At 40.9% G+C, this 20,653-nt stretch overlaps 1 long non-coding RNA gene across 1 annotated transcript in view; it reads left to right on the top strand.

The window, feature by feature from the left end:
* The first annotated feature begins 1,167 nt into the window (after positions 1 to 1,167).
* The window catches only part of LOC103280150 (uncharacterized), a 22,568-nt gene continuing 3,082 nt past the window's right edge, over positions 1,168 to 20,653 (top strand). Inside the window, exons 1-2 of the long non-coding RNA XR_507195.3 lie at positions 1,168 to 1,457; positions 20,343 to 20,653. The exon at positions 20,343 to 20,653 is cut by the window's right edge and continues 135 nt beyond it. This is a non-coding gene — a long non-coding RNA (uncharacterized LOC103280150). The remainder of the gene's footprint in view (positions 1,458 to 20,342) is intronic.

The raw sequence follows: 20,653 nt of genomic DNA, 5'->3' as shown, positions 1-20,653 counted from the left end.
TGGTGCTACTCCATAACTGTAATTTTGCTACTGTTATGAATCGTAATATAAATATCGGATATGCAGGATGTATTTTCATTGTTACAAATTGAACAAAATCAAACCATAGTGATTAATCACAAAAACAATATGGGGGAGTATGGACAACGGATGTAGTACATTCAATCGATTCAGCTCTGGCTTCCACAGACTACTAATCCTCCCACATAACTGACTCAAGTTGGAAGGAGATCCCAAGAGCCATCTAGTCTAACCTCCTACTGTAAGGCAGTTGTACACCACTAAAGCACTCCTTAAAGATGCCCATTACAATTGCATTCCAACACCCTTTTGTTAGATGGTAAAGTGAAAAAAACTAAAACTCAAAGATTTTTTTTTAAAAAAAAACATTATTTTTGAAAACATCAGGTCTTGGGTGGGGGCTTTGACAAAAAGAATGGCGAGTCATAGTCATCACAGAGCTTACTGCTTGTAGAAGTGCTGCTTGGCGTCCTACCCATTCTGTCATAAAGGAACAGAATTAAAGCTCTCCCAACAAATGACCACCCAGCCTCTGCTTAACAAGAACAACAACGACAACAACAACAAGATTAGAATCCTAAAGTAGGAAGAGACCTTCAAGGTCCACCCAGTCCAACCTCTATCTGCCATAAGGGAAAAGCGCAATTAAAACACCCCTGACAGATGGCCGTTCTGCCTCTGCTTAACAATGATGATGATGATGATGATGATATTAGAATCCTAAAGTAAGAAGAAATCTCGAAGTGACACACCACCCAAATCATGCTGGGTTTTTTGGCGAATTTTGACACACCATGTGCAAAAGGTTGCCCATCACTTGTCTAAAGAGTCACGTGTTGTTACAGCATAGAAAACCAATGGAATTGCATGATGGTTAAGATGCTTGTGATGTAGCCAACATTAGACGAATGGGGTAAATGTTCTTTGTAAGCCAATAAGGATATGCTTACTATTTTATGTAGAAATGATAAAAACTCTTGCAACCATTTTTGAAAGGGTGACAAATCCTTTTATTGATTGCATTGATGTATGCATGTTTTTGTCATTATTGCTAAGCTCGCAATAAATAATTTGTTTGCAGTTTGAAGATTCAACTTTCGTGGTGTCCTTCCTCGCCCTCTCCATAGAAAAGGGGCCTCCTGCTTTTGACTTTGGATAAAGAGGAGTATTTTTACATCTTTTACATCCTTGCCCCTTCATATCTGGTAGCAGATGATGGTTTATGAGGGCGGAATGGAAAGACACTGAAAGAGACCATCGGGATCTACGGCTTACCTTCCTTGGTTGACAAGAGAAGGGAGGGTGAAACTGCTTGCGTGAGAGAGCAGGGCCCAAAAATAAAACAGCCGCCTGGCTTTTTCCCCACCCCTTAACTTGTCTTCCTTTTGGGCCAGCCGGTTTGGATCGCTGCAAAAGGCTCCAGAGAGAAACCCCGTGTGAGTAAAAGAGAGGGGGGGAAATGTGTATTATGGTTAGGGAGTACAATCTCAGCCAGTGGGAAAAATCTGCAGGAAAATTCCTTTGGGCTGAAGTTGTATGGGGAGTGAACACATTTTCTGAAAAACCACTCCCCCCCCCCTTACCAAAAGAAGAGGAGATGAAACAATATTGCATAGGAATGTGGTGCTAGGGGGATGCCACGTCACTTTCGTCCAGAAAGTGCATGCAAAGGCTCTGTTGCCCTGACGTCTTGTCTACACACACACTTGTCTTATGATTTATGTGTTAAAATGAGAAATTGCAAAGAAATGAAATGTTGAACTGTTTAAATGTGTTGAGCTTTTGATTTGATTTTATATGTGTGATGCTGGGACTGTTCTATTCAAAAGAGAGTAACCAGTTTTGTGTTAAAACTGCATCCAAGGAGAGAGGATTTAAGTTTGCTTATTTCAAAATGCAACGAGTTTGCTAGAAGTTCAAGTGTTTCAAAGAGACAATTGTTGAAAATTTGTGCTCAAGGAGAAAAGAGTCAGAGCTAGATTGTGAGAGAGTTGCTTAGAGATGGAGATAAGGACAAGAGTTTAAGATTGTCTTTCCTTTCCTGCCGTTACCATAATTTCTAACCAGGAAACCTTAAAGGAACCATTTAAGGATAAAAGGATAGGATCCTTTTTCACCCTAGAGATTCACGCATGCTACATGACCATGACCCAGAATCCCCACAGAGTCACACAGGCTAGTGTCGATACAAGAACAGCCTGAATTAGAACTAAACCCACGGAAATTGCCACTCAAGTTTACCAGGAAAGGGAAAGAGATTTTGCAATGTTAAAGACAGATGAGGGACCGATTGGGGAAGTGATGTGGCGCAGAGGAGCCGTGGTAGAGGGAAAAGGGAAAAGTTTGTATAGAGGGACTCATTGAAGTCTATGTGTATTCAGAAATTGGTCTTGTCAAACAAAAAAAAATGTTCATGAGGGAAAATTTGGAAGGTCATGTGTGCATGTAAGAGAAATTCATGTTGTTTGAAAATGTATATATATAAATGTTTATTATGGTTGGAAAAAAAAACCTGATTCAAGTTTGTTAGAATATTTCTTCCCTGTCATTTTAGTTAAACTTGGGTGAATGCCCAGAGAAAAGATAATGGAAATTCCAGCGGACAGCCAAGGTCAACAAAAGCCGCTATGAACTAGTTGAGTTTAAAAATGTATAATATGAGAATGATGTGATTTTAAATAAGTGATGTAAATGTATATGATTTTTTTGGGTTTCTGACTGTTTTGAAGATTTGTCATTTGTGCTCTTTTCTGTATATGTTACCACTGTCTCCCACCTGGATCTTCAATCCTTGCTTTTGGCTTGTTTGGGACAACAGGGTGGGAATGTTGCATGAGTGCAAAAAAACTGAGAAAGAGAAAACTGAGTGACTTTATCTAACAACTAACACCTTGTGTGTGCACGTGAATGAGGTATATGTGCTGAATTCAGAATGTGCAGAAAAATGTGAATCTGCATCTGTTTATCTATGTGATTTTTCCTGAAAATGTTTCATGTGTAAATCTTGATTTCTGTGTGCTGTGCATTCTGGCCTGGAAAATGTCTTGCAAACTAAGGGGGGGAAAGGCCAGGGTGTCTGTTTAGAAGCAATTCGGAAGCTGTAGATTCCTGTTTTTGAAAAGATGGTCTTAGGAGTATGGGCTTGAGGAAAAAAACCAGAAAGAACAAATGGTGCAGAGAAAGAGATAAGGGTCTGGACATTTGCCCAGGGTCTGGACATTTGCCCAGATCACTGAACACTCTGTACTCAGAAAAAATGGTTTTGGAATTGCATTTAAAAAACTGCCTGTGCTGGATGGAATTACACTTTTGGGGGTCTTCGAGGTCGAGGTATCTGCTGTGACCAGAAGGGCCTTTGCAAAATTAAAATATGTGTGCCAATTGTGCCCATTCTTTGAGAAGCCAGATCTGGCCCTGGTGGTACATGGCTTAGTTACATCCCATCTGGATTACTGTAACATACTCTATGTGGCTGCCTCTAAAGAGTGCTCGGAATCTTCAGCTAGTTCAGAGTGCTACAGCCAGGTTGCTTACTGGAGCTGGCTATTTTGCTGACAAGCACAATTGGTGAAAACAAGAGCAGGCCTTTTCCCCTGAAGATACAGGTCTGCAGTTTGGGGGGCCTTCCTGGACTCAGCATTGAATCTGCCTTTGCACAGTTAAAATATGTACTGTTGTATTCCGTGATTAGGATGAATCAGAAGATGGGAAGCACAGAAAGCGACTGAATGTTTCTGTGATTTGACAACAATATCTGCTCGACTGCTAATAATAATAATAATAATAATAATAATAATAATAATAATAATATAATAAAACTTTATTTATACCCCGCCACCATCTCCCCAATGGGGACTCGAGGCGGCTTACATGGGGCCATGCCCAAAACCATACAATATGACAAAATATAAAACAACAAATCATAACACAATTTAACAATACAATAAATAATAACATACATTACAATCCAAAATTCAGAAAAAGCAATAAAAACCAGGGCAGGCCACATGAACACTAAGTTAAAACTTGGTGAGAAAGACAAATGAATAAAACCACGGGGCAATGCTAAGGGCATTTCCTAAAAATTTGAAGTATTGCTTTGAGTTGGCTTTTTTTTTTTTTTGGCAAGCTTTGCATAATTGCCTAGGTTTTCATAGGCATAATTGGACAACAGGTTGATGCACATTTATCATGCCATTGAAGTCACCATCCAAAATAGCTCTAAAGAGAAGAAACAGTTGTGGTTTTTAACTTTTTAACTATGAATTTGTTTACATGATCTTTAACTGAGAATTTTTTAATTACTTTAAGAAGATGAGAATACAATGATGGAATTGCTATTGTCAGGTGAAAGTTTGTCTGGACTGGACTCTAAATTCCTTGCAGGTTAAGGCATTTTACTTTTGGACATTTCCAATTAAGATTTTATTCAAAGGGGAAGAACGTGTGGACAGAGAGTTTTAAAAAGTTTTCTAGAGACATGGCAGGGACTCAAGGCATGCAAGTGATGGTCAAGGAGGTTTTATTTATTTATTTCATGTCAAAAGCATTGCATAACAAATACATTTTAAAATGATGAAAAAAAGGAAATCACAAGCAACTAAATAGTTTAGACCGAAAGCGGGCAATAGCAACCACATTGTCCGTAGCTTTAAACAACTCCTCCTCTGTACATGAGGCAGGACATTGTGGGCAAGCATACATATGCGGAGTTGTTTGTTCTGCTCCACAGTCACACAAGGTGGAGGATTCCTCCAGGTAGTGCCACCTTGCCAAGTTGTCTTTTGATCTGCCCACTCCACTTCTGAGTCTGTTCAGGGACTTCCAAGTTGCCCATTCTTGGTTTGCCCCGGGAGGAAGACCCTCGTGGGGGGCCATCCAGTTGGAATTGCCAAGTTTAGCAAGGAGGTTACTGGTTTGTCAGACTCTGTATGGAAAACCACCACAAGGTGGCAGTGCAAGAGAATATTTTTGGAGAAAAATTGGCCCTACACTTTTGACATTCTTAAAAACTGCCTACAGGTGGATTAGAACTGATGTTGCTTTTCAAATGGGACCTACATTTTTGACTTTTTACCAGTAGAACTGATTTTTTATGATTGATTCCACAAACCCTGGAATAGCTTTCACCCAAGATGCATGATGCATGTTGTTTAATTTAAAACCCTGAGCCATTTGACTCTAATGAAATTGACTATTGAGAACAATGGTAGTTCTGTAAGATTGGATCCTAGACTTTTGCTATTTTAACCCAACCCTCCTGGTTAGGACTTTTGTAATGGGACATCAGATCGTACAAGTAGCCTGGATTTTTGCCGGATTTGAGAGACAATGAGAGACTTTTTTCATCTACCATCTAACAACCTTGATTTTTTAAGCCAAAAGGAGGATATAGCAGTCAATGAGAAAAAGACAGCAGGACCAGAGTAAAAAGGACTGCTGCAGATAAATTGTAAAAAAAAAAGGGGGGGGCATGGAGGAATCGAGGGGCCATTGAGGAGTCGTTTATCGAGGGGCCATGGAGATGTAATTTGGAAGCCGAGGAGGATGAAGCTAGCGGCATGCCTGCCCCCACCTGCGGAGGACAGAGGCAAAAGAGTTCAACAAGATTGGCCGAGACGAAGTGACGCCGAATGGAAGTGATGCCGAATAGGATGATTGACGGGTAATCAGTCCCCCCCTCCCCCTTCTTTCTCATTATCTTTATAAATTGGAAATCCATAAGGCATTGTTGCTGAGAGACCTGTTTTGGAATCCAAAAAACGCAGGGGTTGAGTCTACCCCCCCCCCCCCCCCCCCGCCCACCACCACCACCACCACCACATGCTGGGTATGCTGGTTATGAGAGCTAAAGCCTTGTGAGAGATGGAGATTTTCTTTACACTTTCCTGGACACAGAGATTCTCTTTTAAAAAAAAGACCAGAGACTGGTTGGACGAGAGACTATCCTTAGAGACTAGACACTTGTTGGACAAAAAGAGACTTTCTTCAAATTAACTGAACATTATTTCTTTGATCAAGGAAAAGGAAACACACCCCCAGTTTGACTTTATGCCAAAGACTGAAAAGACCTGAAAGTTGGACACATATGTGAACGGCCACCTCTGGTCCTTTCTAAAAACAGAATAAGTTTTGCTGCTGAATTGTTAGAGTGGTTATTACTGCTATTAATGCTAAGTGTTAGCTTGATTCATTTGCTTGCATTGTTCCAGTCAAAATGTAAAACTGTTGTTTTAAAATTGCAGAGGTGATGCCATTGAATTGGTTAATCCTTCACACCCCATTACAGCAGAATGGGAGAGAAATACACTACACAAATTGGTAAATGCCATGGCAGAAAGATTGCAAGCACAGGACTGCTGGGTATGTTCACATGGCTTTACAATCACATTCAGGGATGTCCCATTATGGCAGATCCACGCTTAACCCTATGAGGGAGAAACACCACACACCTGCAAACAGCACCGCAATCTAACCTGTCTTCCGTAAGAAGTTGCTCCCTAATGTGAAGCGCAACATTTTCATACAACTGCAAACAGCCCGCTTTCCAAACACTATACCACAGACAACTTATCCCAGTCAATTTTAAGAAGGGGGGACCTTTATCCCCTTTGCCCCTTTGTACATCACTTGGCTCAGGCCAAACCTCACGATGACCATGCCCCAATACCCTAGATGTGACTTCATTGCATTCCTGTCAGACATACAAGACACAGACATATGCAACTAAGCAGAACCTGACATGTGCAGATAACTCCACATTACATTGATACATAAAGTCGTTGGCAAAATTAGGGCCAGGACTGTACTGGATTTGTGGGAGTTGGGCAGGAAAGATACTGCCCCCAGTCTAGAATGGCACATGCACACTTGCACACTTGCAGGATGGAAATCCTTTGACATGGAACAGCCACCTGGGCATGAGACAAATCATTTGGCTGAGCCAGAGTTAAAAGGGAATACAGTGACATACACAATCTTGTCTAGCTCTGAACGTTAGACAGAACCCAACACGTTCCAGCAAAAGCTAGAGAAACTGGCAAACTACATGATAAGAGGTTTGCAATCCCTCCAACCGGGAGCAGACTCTTTCGCCAACACCCAGATGCAGCACAGATTGGCAATTGGAGAAAACACAACTTGTCGTGATTCAGAACAAATAAAAAAGGATGTATCCAAAATACACCGCATAGTAAACACAACCAGATCCAAATACATTCAGAACTCAGATTAGTAGAGTTCTCTCACTTCTTGAGTTCCTGACCTACAGTGAGTGAAGGCTCTGGTCATGTTTGAGATTGCAATTGTCATAATATTATTGATATTCTTGTGTTGTTTCACCTTGATAATATATGCTTATAGAGTTACACTATACTTTGCAGTGGCCCTTTTAAAAAAAAAATACAACTCTTGGATGTTGTTTCCTAGTGAGATCACAGGAACTACACCAGAAATCCAGACTTGGTAGAAACATCCAGAGTGGATGCGGATGATTGGCCACAGAACAGGGGGGTCACTGTACGGCAATAGTCTGATTGCTTCTTTGCTCTGTGTGTGCACAATCTTGAAGCTTACAGCTTCGAAAAAAATAAACAGGAGGGAATGAGGGGGGACGTGGGTTTAAAAAGAGAATTTTCAAAGATACTTCCAATGTTTATAAGTCCCATATGTTTTGATTGACCTAAATTGCAAAAGGCCTATGTTTGAGAAAGGCCTGTGCTTGAGAGGAAATGCTGATGTTTGGAAAAAGAGTTGTTCCAGAGAAAAAGAAGTTACTTTCAATAATAATACATCAAGTCAGAACCGGTTATCCACTACACCCTAGGATTCTCATACAGTTTCGAACCAATGCTTGCAACAAGAGGAAGATAAGGAGGTACTGAGATCAGGGTCAATAACATGAAAGCACCATTGTCTAAAGAGTCACATGTTGTTACAGCATAGAAAACCAATGGATTTGCATGATGGTTAAGATGCTTGTGATGTAGCCAACATTAGACGAATGGGGTAAATGATCTTTGTAAGCCAATAAGGATATGATTACTATTTTCTGTAGAAGTGATAAAACCTTTGCAACCATTTTGAAAGGGCGACAAATCCTTTTATTGATTGCATTGATGTATGCATGTTTTTGTTGTTATTACTAAGCTCACAATAAATAGTTTTTTTGCAGTTTGAAGACCCAACTTTCGTGGTGTCCTTCCTCGCCCTCTCCATAGAAAAGGGGCCTCCTGCTTTTGACTTTAGATTAAGAGGAGTATTTTTTACATCGTTTACATCTTTGCCCCTTCAATAGTTCACCTAAATTCAATTAGTCCTCTGTATCTCACCAATGACAGATCTGGACAACACTTGCCGCACAAATCCAACATGGCCAACTATGTATACTGATGGTCTTTGGAAGTTATTGCCCCTGGCAGCTGGGAATTATACTTCACCCATTTTCAGAAAACAGACCCCATCAGAAGATGAAACTGGAGCACACTTGGCACACAAATCCAACATGGCCAACTTTGAATACTTTTGGCTAAGATCAAGTGTAGTGTGATAAGAAAGTGTGGGGGGGGGACGAGGGAGAGGGGGAGGATAAACAACAGCAGAGTACATTTTAAGTCTCATTTTAGAAGAGAATTTATCAGAGCATATTGCTAGAGACTTCTTAAAGTGTGTCAGCTAAATCCACTAGCTGGACAGAAGTAAGGTGGGGAGCCCTCTTTTGAGGAAGGAGTTTCACAAGAACAGCGGTGGCCATTTCTATTCAGCTTAAGAGGGCACTTTGCATGGCTCAGTACAGAGATCTTAGTGGAGTTCTCTCAACATTTGTGGAACCTTTGCCTTTAGAAGGCCTTAATAAGTTGGCAACAACAGGAGAATAGGGGCCTATCATCCCAAGAAGCGGAAAGTACTTTCTGCCAAAAGTAGTGCAGCCTAATAAAGCAAAGCAAAACAAAGGTAGCGAATTTAGAAATGGCCACATTCTCTCCACAAAAGGGAATCGATTACTGAGGTAAAAAGGTGGCCTTTCAGGGCCACAACAGTTGATTTTAAGTCTAAGTAAAAGGTTTTTTAAGTCTCAGTAAAAGGACTGATGACTTTTAAAAGTTGGTGATCACATCATTTTCAAGGGGCTAGTAGTAACAGACAGTAACAGGAGAATAAAGGGCCTATAATCTAAAGTAAGGTAGAATAGGATATTCAGTCCTTTCCATCTAAAGAACTTCAGCCTAATACAAGTAAAGTGACACACAGGTCAGAAGACTTAAAAAGATGTCTACTTCCTCTTCGCAAAAGAGCAGTAGAATAATCAAGCCCGCTTCAAAGATGGTGGCCTTTTGGCAAGATAAACAGGATTCTTTAAAACCCATATATCAGAAGTCATGGCAAAGGATTTTAGACATGAGTCAAGCAAGCCATCACTTCAGGCAGCAGAGAAATATTAGATTGTAAGGAAAAATTACAAGAGCAATACTGGGAATGGATAACCTATTCAGATAGCACAATCTCTTTACTTGAGTACTTTAAAACATCAGAATCCTTAAGTCAGTGTGGTCCAACCTTTAGTTACCTGAAGGCCAATCAAACTATAGAGCGAAGCTTCAATATGGCCCTTATATGGCTGTTTCTTAAAAACGTAAAGCAGTAAGGATAAACTATTTTTTCCAAATGTTAAATTAAAATATTTTTTCAGTAAGAAGGGCAGGGGCCAACAAAAATAAATTGGTGGGCCGCACGTTGGACCACACTGCCTTAAGTAATAAAGAAGAAATGCTGTTGAAAAAAGAAAGAGAGGAAGAATTTGAAATCATCATGAATGATTTATCTAACAAAACATGTATTTATTTATTTATTACAGCATTTCTACCCCGCCCTTCTCACCCAATATGGGGACTCAGGGCAGCTTACAATATAAAACACACACACACACACACACACACACACACACACACACACACACACACACACATATATATATATATATATATCAGTTACAATAATATTTCATCCCGATGTAAATTACATTTAAAACTTCCTGTCGCCACTGCCGATATCTCAGGCCCGCCTTGTGGGAACAAGAGAGAGGGCCTTCTCTGCTGTGGCCCCCCAATTGTGGAACTCACTGCCCGGTGAGATTAGGCAAGCCCCCACATTAGCAGCCTTTAAGAAAGATTTGAAAACATGGCTCTTCCTTTGTGCTTTTGGAGAGTAATTACTGCATACATCCCTTTTGTTACTCTCCTCCAATATCTGTCCTCCAGATTGCACCACTACTTTATTCCTATTCCCTTTCTCACCCCGAGTTTTTAACCTAGTGTTCATGTTTTGGTTTTATAGTTCTTTTGATTTTGCTTAATGTAGTGTATATTATCTTTTATTGTATTGTTTAATGTGTTATGATTTGTTGTTCTATTTATATTTTGTGATATTGTATTGTTTTGGGCATGGCCCCATGTAAGCCGCCCCGAGTCCCCATTGGGGAGATGGTGACGGGGTATAAATAAAGATTATTATTATTATTATTATTATTATTATTATTATTATTATTATTATTATTATTTAGCCTTAATAGTTGTTATTATGATATTAAACCAGGAGGGGGTCAAGAAGAAGGTCTTTTTAAAGTCACTACAGTTTGCCGGTGTTTTGTTGGTATTTTCCTGCCACGGCCTAAAAGGAGTTTTCATGGCAGCTAGATAGGTCCAACTGCGCAGAGCGACCCTCTCTGCCGATCGCCAGCTATGGTCAAGCTATGGTTGGGTGGGCTCAGGGGAGCACAGTGGGGTCCAGAGGGAGCAACAGATCTACTTCCCGGTTCGGCAAGGTGGGCCCAGGGAAACTCGGCGCAGGGTTTAGCAAAGTTAAAAGCGAAGTGGGCCAACAAAGCTGGTTAGGGTCCAAGAGCACCTGCTCTTGCCGCGGCCTATGTTCTTTCCAATCTCAGTCCATAGCCGCTGTTAGGCTCCAAAGAGGAGGCTATCAACAACCTCCCAGCCAGCAGCAGCCCCAACAAAGCAGCCCACATGTTCCCTCTGAGGCAGCCACAGATTGGAACTCTCCACTGCTCCCCAGGCCACAGAGCAGCAGTCGTGGAGGTTGCAGTTCACAATAAGTTCACAAAAGTCGGGTTGGCAAGAACTGGGCAGCGGCAAACAAGCAGTAACCAGGCAGCATGGCAGACACAGCAAACACAGCAAATGCGGTCTGTGGCCCGCAGCAAAGGACCCACTCACTCCCGTCTCCATTGTGACTCATCCAGCTTCTGCAGTGGCAGCTCCCTCCTCCTCCACTGAGGAAGGTGCGTGCTGCGTGGGGTAGGAGGGAAAGGAGCGCACCTTTGCCGTCTCCTCCCTTGCCTGGTGCATGCCTTCCAAAGTTTTGCTTGTTTATAATAGTTGGCTCGCTCTGCCTCAATGTTGGCCATAGCAGCTTCGGCTTCTGCCTGGAGAATCTGAGCTTTGAGATTTCTCCTCAACTCTTCTAAATGCTGAGCTGCTCTAGAAGGAGCCTTACTATGATATGAAGTACCATCACTGCCACGAACAGAATGTGAATGGTGCCTACTGGCAGATGACATATTTGATCGGTGTGTGACAGAACTTTTGGTGCTCTCTGGCTGCTCAGGGTGAAATCCCTGAATGACTTTAGAACTCTGAGGCGGGGATGATGTAAAGTAAACCTCATGCAACTGAAATTCTTGAAGCCAAGACCGAGAGGCTTCAAGCACAGCATTAAATCCACTTTCTTTACTTTGTGAGTCAAATAATAAAGCTCGAAGCCTTGCTTTGGCCTAATCATTATTAATGTCTTTAAGAACTTGTTGTTGTTGATCTATTAAGGCTTTCCAATCAGAAAAAGTATCAAGGAGCTCGTCTTTATAAACTGCTGTTTTCACAAGGTCATCGGTGGTTGACAAAGTGCGCATGACATCTTCCAATTGCCTCCAAGCTCTTTCAGCCTCTATAATTAAACAGCTTTCCCTTTCCAACAACAGTTTCAGGATCTTTTCTGATGGGTGCTTTTCTCTATGGGAGCGGGTGCTATGTGAATGTCTGCTTGCGATTCCCTCAGAAAGCCTATCCATTGTGATAGATCACTGCTAAACTCTGTGTGGGAAGAGGACTGAAAGTGTGACAGACTATATGCACACAGCCTACAAACACCACCTAAACTATCAGTGAAATCACAAAATATGGAATCAGTAATGAGTATTAACTCCTTTCCTCAGGCAAAAGGCAAAACAAACACGAAACAAACTATTCCCCGCTCCTTTTAACCAAAGCACACATCCTCAAGAAAACTATATAGAAAAGGTGGAAACAAAATGGCTGCCAACCCTCTGCTTCACTTCTGTGAGGGAAGCTTAAAAAAGACCAACACAAATGGCTGCCAAAGCAGCAAACCCCCTTTTGGTGCCAAAACACCTCTACAAGTCAAATAGCAGTTGGGAGCTCTGACTTTTAACTTTCTCAAACCCCTACACAGGGAGAAAGCCTATAATGCGTTTAAAAGGACGAACAGATCTTTACACTTAGAAAAACCTGTTCTTTTCTCTCCCTCACATGCACACACGCACATAGCAGGGAGAGAGCTCTATATCTTTCTATAAGTAATTCTAAAATGGCAGGACCAAGCAAGATACTTATATCACTGTGGAAACAGTGCTTTTCACTCACTCACACGCTCAAAGGAGCGGGCACTATCTTTCTATAGGCAAATCAAAAGTGGCTGGGCCACACAGGTTCATAAATCACTGTGAAGGCACGCTGGGGGAAATGGCTATCTCTAGGTCTGGCTACCCAAGCGGTGTTCGGTTTACCCTTTAATTATACCTCAAACCCCAAAGTAAACACTCTTGAAGATGGTTAAAGATAACCGAAAATATATTTATTGAACACAGGAAACAGTCCTTTTATTGTATTAGAAATAATATGAGGTAAAATCACTGAAATTATACAGAAATAAAACTATATGGATAGAGAATAAAGGTTATAAAAACTATAAAGGATAAGCACACAAGCTATGAGGAAACTATAAGTTAAGGACTAAAGGGTACGTACAAGGCTATGATGAGCATTGTCTATGACTCTGAGGTAAACTATTAGCTATGCTCTTGGTATGTACATAAGCTATGGTGAACTATAAGGTAAGTATGTGAGGTAAATACAAGACTATGAGGTGAACTATAAGTTCTATCTATAATAACTTAAGTGGTAAATACCAGCTATAGTTATCTATAATAACTCTGAGGTAAACTGTAAGGTGATAAGCTATAAGGTAAGTACTATCTATAATAACTATGAGGTGGTAAGTACAAGGTGAACTATAAGCTTTGCTATCTTTGAGGTAAATACATAAACTATGACCTATGTGGTAAGTACATAAACTATGATGAACTACCTATAATGACTATGAGGTAAGTACATGATTTATGTTGCCTGTTTGAATTTGCCAGGTCAAAGAACCCAGACCAAATTCTAAGACCTATCTCTAAGAGGTTTTTCTCTGGAATGCCAAATGGAGGGAAAAAGCTTCTAGAGCCTAGCTCACAGGCTGAACCAACTCATACAAACCTAAAGGGGAGTCCCAAGCTCCACCCCCAAAACAGGAGCCAATGGAACATTCCTCCCAAGAACAGCAACCAGGAAATAAGCAAGGGATAGGAAAGCCAAGTAGGACAGCACACTTCCCGCTCAAATTTGGAAACAAATTTGCACAAATAAATAAACACAAATTACTTTATACAATAAAATGCAAACAAACGTTAAACTTTAAATAAAACCACCAAGTCCGAGATGAGTCACTGGTAGGATTCAGTCCTTTCTCATGAGGCTCCCTTGGCTGCAGCCTTCTGGATGTGGTCATCCGCACTCAAAAAGTCTTCTTGGGTAACACCCTTACGCCAAGAGTTCTTGGAAGCACTTTGGTCCCTTAAAACGAAACTGCACTCCATCTAGATGTCCTCCCGGGAGTGGTGCCAAACCTTTCCTCCGAAGATGACCCAGGTATTCGGCCCTCCAGGGCCTCCAGAACTCGCAGGCCAGACCTCGCACCCACTTCCTCTGGCTGATGTAATCTCCCTTTGGAACAGGCACGACAATGTCTTTCCGGGATGGAGAGTAGGCAGGCTGGAGCATTGCAGGAACCAGCAGCTGAGCTGCGAGCAGGGTTGCATGCAGCTCCAATCTAGGTGGTGTTTGCACAGGGGCCACTTTGGACTTGGCCATAGCAAAAACTACATGAGCTTCCTGCTCAAGCTTGATTCCACAATGCTCAACCGCTGCTATGGCTGCTCTAGATGTATATGGCTCGCAGGTGGTTTTGGGTGCGAGTTCAGCTGGAACATCCTTTAAGGAAACACTTTGTATCTTTGGTCCAGAGTCAGAGACCATCCTCTCTTTGCTAGGCCTTTGAGGGTAAGTGTCTTTAAAGGGGAGGGGGGCTATCCAGCTTCCCTCCTCCGACTGTACTGTTTCTTTTTTGAAACATTCAAAAACTTTTGCTCATTCTTAAAGAAACTTACATCTTCCTCTTTAGAGAAAAACCCTTGAGGATCTGAGGGCATACAACTGTTTTCATCAAGTCCAAAGGACTCCAAACTGTCGCTGGCAGCAGGACTTAAGCAAAACTGCAGTTTTTCAGGATGTTGCTCTGCTTTATGTAGCGAGGCTACCGAAGGTGATGGGATGGGGACAGGAGTTGTAGCCAGTGGTCCAGACAATGAGGGTGCCTCACCACTGTGACTTGGTATTTCTACTTGCTTCCAGTCCTGCCCCTCCTGTACCAGCAAGCCAGTTGGTGTACCCAAACTCATGCTTTCACTGCCTTCCTGTGCCATGACTTTAGCTAATATTCCACCATCATTTGACTCCATGGTAGCCACTGCTTTATCAGTTTCAATTTCACCTAGTGCATCCCCTACATCCCCTGTGTCTCCTTCATTTTTCAGCTGCCTCACTATGTTTTCCTCTTCCATTGTTGTGACAGGGCAGGTATGAAAGTATTAATAGCAGGAGTACAGGTAGGGAATGTAAAAGACTGGCTCCCCGCTGTGGGCTTCTGCCCTTTTAAAGGATTTTCCTCTTTGATGCCAACTGATGTTAATGGCGGCAGATTATCTAGCTGAGGCACAGGTTTGTTAATTCTGGTATTAGGCAAAACTTCAATAGTGTTGCCCTCAATAGGGTGCTGCTCCTTGGGAATGACATTTTTGTCAGTAAGGAGAAGAGGCATCTTGGAGTCGATGTCCTTCTGAGGCAGCAACCTAACATTCTCAGGAATTACTGCATCCTGAAAAGCTTTTGCCAGAATCTTTGCCCTAACAGCTAGCTTAGCTGCTTCTTTGCTCTTTCGTAATACTTCTCTTTCACTTTGAAGAGCTAATATCTGGACTTTCATTTCGGCTTGCTCTGCCTCAATTTTGGCTTGTTGTGCCCAAATTTGGGCTTGTTGTTTGGCTCGCTCTGCCTCAATTTTGGCCATAGCAGCTTCGGCTTCTGCCTGGAGAATCTGAGCTTTGAGATTTCTCCTCAACTCTTCTAAATGCTGAGCTGCTCTAAAAGGAGCCTTACTATGATATGAAGTACCACCACTGCCACCAACAGAATGCGAATGGTGCCTACTGGCAGATGACATATTTGATCGGTGTGTGACAGAACTTTTGGTGCTCTGTGGCCGCTCAGGGTGAAATCCCTGAATGACTTTAGAACTCTGTGTTGCACACAGCAACAACAATCATAATTAACTTGACTATCTTGTTGGCCAGAAGCAGGCCCACACTTCCAATTGAAATCCTGATAGGTTTATGTTGGTTAAAATCGTTCTTATTTTAAATATTGTATTGTTCTTTCATGTTTTTCTTTTGCACTACAAATAAGACATGTGCAGTGTGCATAGGAATTTATTTGTATTTTTTTTCAAACTACAGTAGAGTCTCACTTATCCAACATTTGCTTATCCAACGTTCTGGATTATCCAACACAGTCTGCTGCCCGCCCAGATCCACAGCTGTTTCTCTAGGACTGAACTTTTTATGGATTTAATTTCCGACAATGTTGGCACTGTAAGTTCATTTTATGAAATTCTATCATTATTTGTAATCAGTGTTTTCAATACATTGTGATGTTTGGTGCTAAATTCATAAATACAGTAATTATCCTGTTTCCCTGAAAATAAGACATTCTCTGAAAATAAGACCTAGTAGAGGTTTTGCTGAATTGCTAAATATAAGGCCTCCCCCGAAAGTAAGACCTAGCAAAGTTTTTGTTTGGAAGCATGCCCTCCAAACAGAACACCAGAGCATACAGGAGTGGTAAATGTATGTAACATAGATTTTTGTACATGGAAATAATGATAGTAACAAGAAATTCTCGTCAGGATTCACAGTTTGTCTGGTTATGCTGGTGTGTGATGACAACTACTGTACAGTATATAATAAATGTTAATTTTTTTTTGTTCAACAATAAATGTGAATTCTTCTTCATGTAAAAATAAGACATCCCGTGAAAATAAGACCTAGCGACTCTTTGGGAGCAAAAAATAATATAAGACACTGTCTTATTTTCAGGGAAACATGGTACTACGTAACGTTACTGGATATTGAACTGCTTTTTCTGTTGATTTGGTTGGTGTCTTTGTTTTTAGGTCTGTTCCTGGGGTTATTTGGGGTGCTGATTCAGAAAATTTCATTGGATAGACCACATCAGCTCTAGATTATGAAATATGGTTTTCTGTGCAAAAGGAGATGGCGACTACTGGATGGCATATTTTCTGTATTGTAAACTAGAGCTGATAGGGCCTATCCAATGCAATTTTCTGAATAAGCACTTCAAATAACCAAACTGTATTTAAAGTTGACCAAAAACTGATTCATAACCCTTTTTGTACTAATGTTGGAGAGTGGTCCCTGGTCAAGTGGTCCCTGGTCAAAACATTTTGTGAACCACTGCTTTAGAATCCAGGGGCCCCTTCACATTACACGATTATGTTGCTAATATTCCATTTTATCCACCATTGTAACAGCCTATGGAATCCTGGGATTTTTCAGAATTCTCTCAAGTTGAAAATTCTAAATAATCCCCTCAATTCCCCTCAGCTCTTTGTCATTTTCAAGGGAACAATGGGAACACTGACAACCTATGAGAAAGAATTTGTGTTCTTTTCTCATTACAAGTTTGTTCCTTGTCAATTTTGGGAATTGACGTAGTTTTCATCTTGGCTTTACAAGTAATGCAAAACTAAATTCTAAAAGGAATGAAGATCTCTGAGTTTGTTGCAGAGGCCAAAAAGAGATAGTGGAAACAGGATGTGTGGTGCAAAGGAGTGATTCAGCATAAGAAGGAACACCTGCTATACTATCCAGACCCACCCTTGGCAAATTTCATCATGTACAGCACAAAGCTTGGAACATTATTCTTTTTAAAAATGCTTATTATAGCTCCAAAATCCAAAAAAAATGTTACTATTATGTCTTGTCTACATTTGCCTTCTTGTTGCCTATTGATTTATGCAGACCCTATGAATTTCATAGCATTTTCTTAAGATATGTAAAGGTTTTCCCTGACATTAAGTCTAGTCTTGTCCGACTCTGGGGATTGGTGCTCCTCCATTTCTAAGCCAAAGAGCCAGCATTGTCTGTAGACGCCTCCAAGGTCATGTGGCTGGCATGACATGGAGTGGTACCTATTGATCTACTCACACTTGCATGTTTTCAAACTGCTAGGTTGGCAGAAGCTGGGGCTAATGACGGGAGCTCACCCGCTCTCTGGATTTGAACCACCAACCTTTTGGTCAGCATGTTCAGCAGCTCAGCGGTTTAACCCGCTGTACCACCAGGGGCTGCTAAGCATTTTCTTTGGCAAGGATTATTCAGAGGTGGATTTGACGGTTCCTTTCTTTGAAAGTTAGCATTATAGCTAGTATCGCTTTACTTCTCATTTCTCAACAGTTCCTTTTGAGAAAATAGCTGGACGCTACAATATCCTCTTCTCTTATTCTCCTCAACATAACAAATAGCACAAGGCATAGCACAAACAAGCATATGAACCATATAATAGTCCTTCGCCATTTCAAAAGATCACATCCCTCCATAAATATGTAAAGTAACAAAAATCATGCCACAAAAGACGTGAAGTTACAACTGGTTAATTGTAATGTGATATAGTTATCTTTGTATCATGGGATGATAATTACAATTGTACCTACCCTATATACATGTGTATATTAGGTCCCTATTTAATGCTGGAGCGGTGTCTATTGAATTATTCACATTTGCATGTTTTCAAACTGCTTGATTGACAGAAGCTGGGGCTAACAGCGGGAGCTCACCCCCTTCCAGGATCCAAACCGCTGACCTTTTGATCAGCAAGTTCAGCAACTCAGCAGTTAAGCCGCAGCACTCTTGGGGGCTCCCATATACATGTGTAAGTCTAGAAATTTTAGTCAAAAAATCGTCCCAAAATCCTGGGTTGACGTATTGGTTGACTCATATCAAAAGCCATAATTTTGGACCTCAAACCTTATACATGGGGTTTAGGCTTATACATGGCGTTGAGCTATACATGAGTGAGTATACAGCAATTGCTTCCATGCTTTAGCCTGAAACAATAATTGAGACATGACCTGAGTCATGAAAAAAAGATCAGCTGCCAAAAGTACACACTATATACCCTGCTCTTTTTCTAAACAGCTGATCTCTATTTTCCTTTCCAGGCAGAGCTTTGGGGTTTTGTTTTGTTTTTTCTTTGGGAACATGGGATCTTAGATGCTCTCATGGCCTTTTTGTGATATCATTATCCAATTACCCATCATCACCAGCAACAGTTCACACCCTGAAGTTAGATTTAGTGGCTGAAATGCTCCTCTCCAGCATAGTTCAAAAGAACCAGGTCAAAGGAACACATCAGTAGTGATTCAAGCACAGATGTTTAAAAGAGACAAGTTAAGATTTCAGCATGCAAGTTCTGTAATACTTAAGTATGCAAAATAACCCAACCTCTGTAGCAAAAAAAAAATCTGTATAACAAATTAGCAAGCTATAGTGGCTGAGCCTACCCAGTCCATTTTAATCTATGAATTTCAAATTTACATTTAATTCGTATTGGTGTTTTAATTTTTCTTCTTTGTTTTTAATATATTTATTTCTATGGTCCTTTGTTTTTTCCATGTACAGTAGAGTCTCACTTATCCAACATAAACGGGCTGGCAGAACGTTGGATAAGCGAAAATGTTGGATAATAAGGAGGGATTCAGGAAAAGCCTATTAAACATCAAATTACATTATAATTTTACAAATTAAGCACCAAAACATCATGTTTTACAACAAATCAACAGAAAAGCAGTTCAATACAAGGTAATGTTACGTAGTAATAGCTGTATTTACAAATTTAGCACCAAAACTTCACAATGTATTGAAAAATTGACTACAAAAACATAGACTACTAAAAGGCAAACTGTGTTGGATAATACAGAACGTTGGATAAGTGAAGATTGGATAAGTGAGAACAAGCCCTATGAGGAGCGGCTTAAAGAGCTGGGCATGTTTAGCCTGCAGAAGAGAAGGCTGAGAGGAGACATGATAGCCATGTACAAATATGTGAAGGGAAGTCATAGGGAGGAGGGAGCAAGCTTGTTTTCTGCTGCCCTGGAGACTAGGACACGGAACAATGGCTTCAAACTACAGGAAAGGAGATTCCACCTGAACATCAGGAAGAACTTCCTCACTGTGAGGGCTGTTCGACAGTGGAACTCTCTCCCCCGGGCTGTGGTGGAGGCTCCTTCCTTGGAGGCTTTTAAGCAGAGGCTGGATGGCCATCTGTCGGGGGTGCTTTGAATGCGATTTCCTGCTTCTTGGCAGGGGGTTGGACTGGATGGCCCATGAGGTCTCTTCCAACTCTACTATTCTATGATTCTATGATTCTATGATTCTACTGTATTTTAACTTTGTTGTGCTAGCTTTGAGCCATGAAGAGAGGTAAGTAACAAATACAATTGTTGTTGTTGTTACCATCTTGCATCTTCTTTAGGAGTTTCTGATGGCATCTATATTTTTCGTGTGGCTTTCACTAGTGTTGCTTTTTCTGGTTGGCGGCAATATGCAAACCTTTAGATAAAAGCTTTGTAGCATATCAATAACACAGCTATAATTTCAGGCTATCTAAATCTTTATTTGCAGAAAATGCCTCAACTTTTCCAGAACAAGATTTTTATCCAGAGAGCAAACAAGCATTAACTTTTGACCTTTATTATTACTCCTTTTTATTGTAAAAAAAGAAAGCTGATGGAAGAAGGGAATTGTAAGCAATTATTTATTTATTTTTAATCCCTAGGTGATGTTTCATAGCTTTTCCAGGAAACTCAGAAACTTGGCTCTCTCTTCCAACTTCTGAAAAAAAGGACCTCTCAACTTTATTCTTTCTACAAATTATGAAGTATGTCACAGAAGAAAACAACTTGAGATGAGTAACACTGACTTTTGGGGAAAACCCTGAAATATTTGCAGATGGATATCAATTCACTTGCAGGCTGAAGCTATTGAGTCAAAGCATTCTTCCTGGGCTTGCTACTTCTCCATAAAAAGTATTCCCATTCCAAGAAAATGACATATCAAAGGGAAGGACTCCTGTCTAGTTTTTCTCTA

Source organism: Anolis carolinensis, chromosome 5 (assembly GCF_035594765.1).
Source record: "Anolis carolinensis isolate JA03-04 chromosome 5, rAnoCar3.1.pri, whole genome shotgun sequence".
Taxonomy (NCBI): domain Eukaryota; kingdom Metazoa; phylum Chordata; class Lepidosauria; order Squamata; family Dactyloidae; genus Anolis; species Anolis carolinensis.
This window is presented reverse-complemented; position numbering and strand designations above follow the sequence as displayed.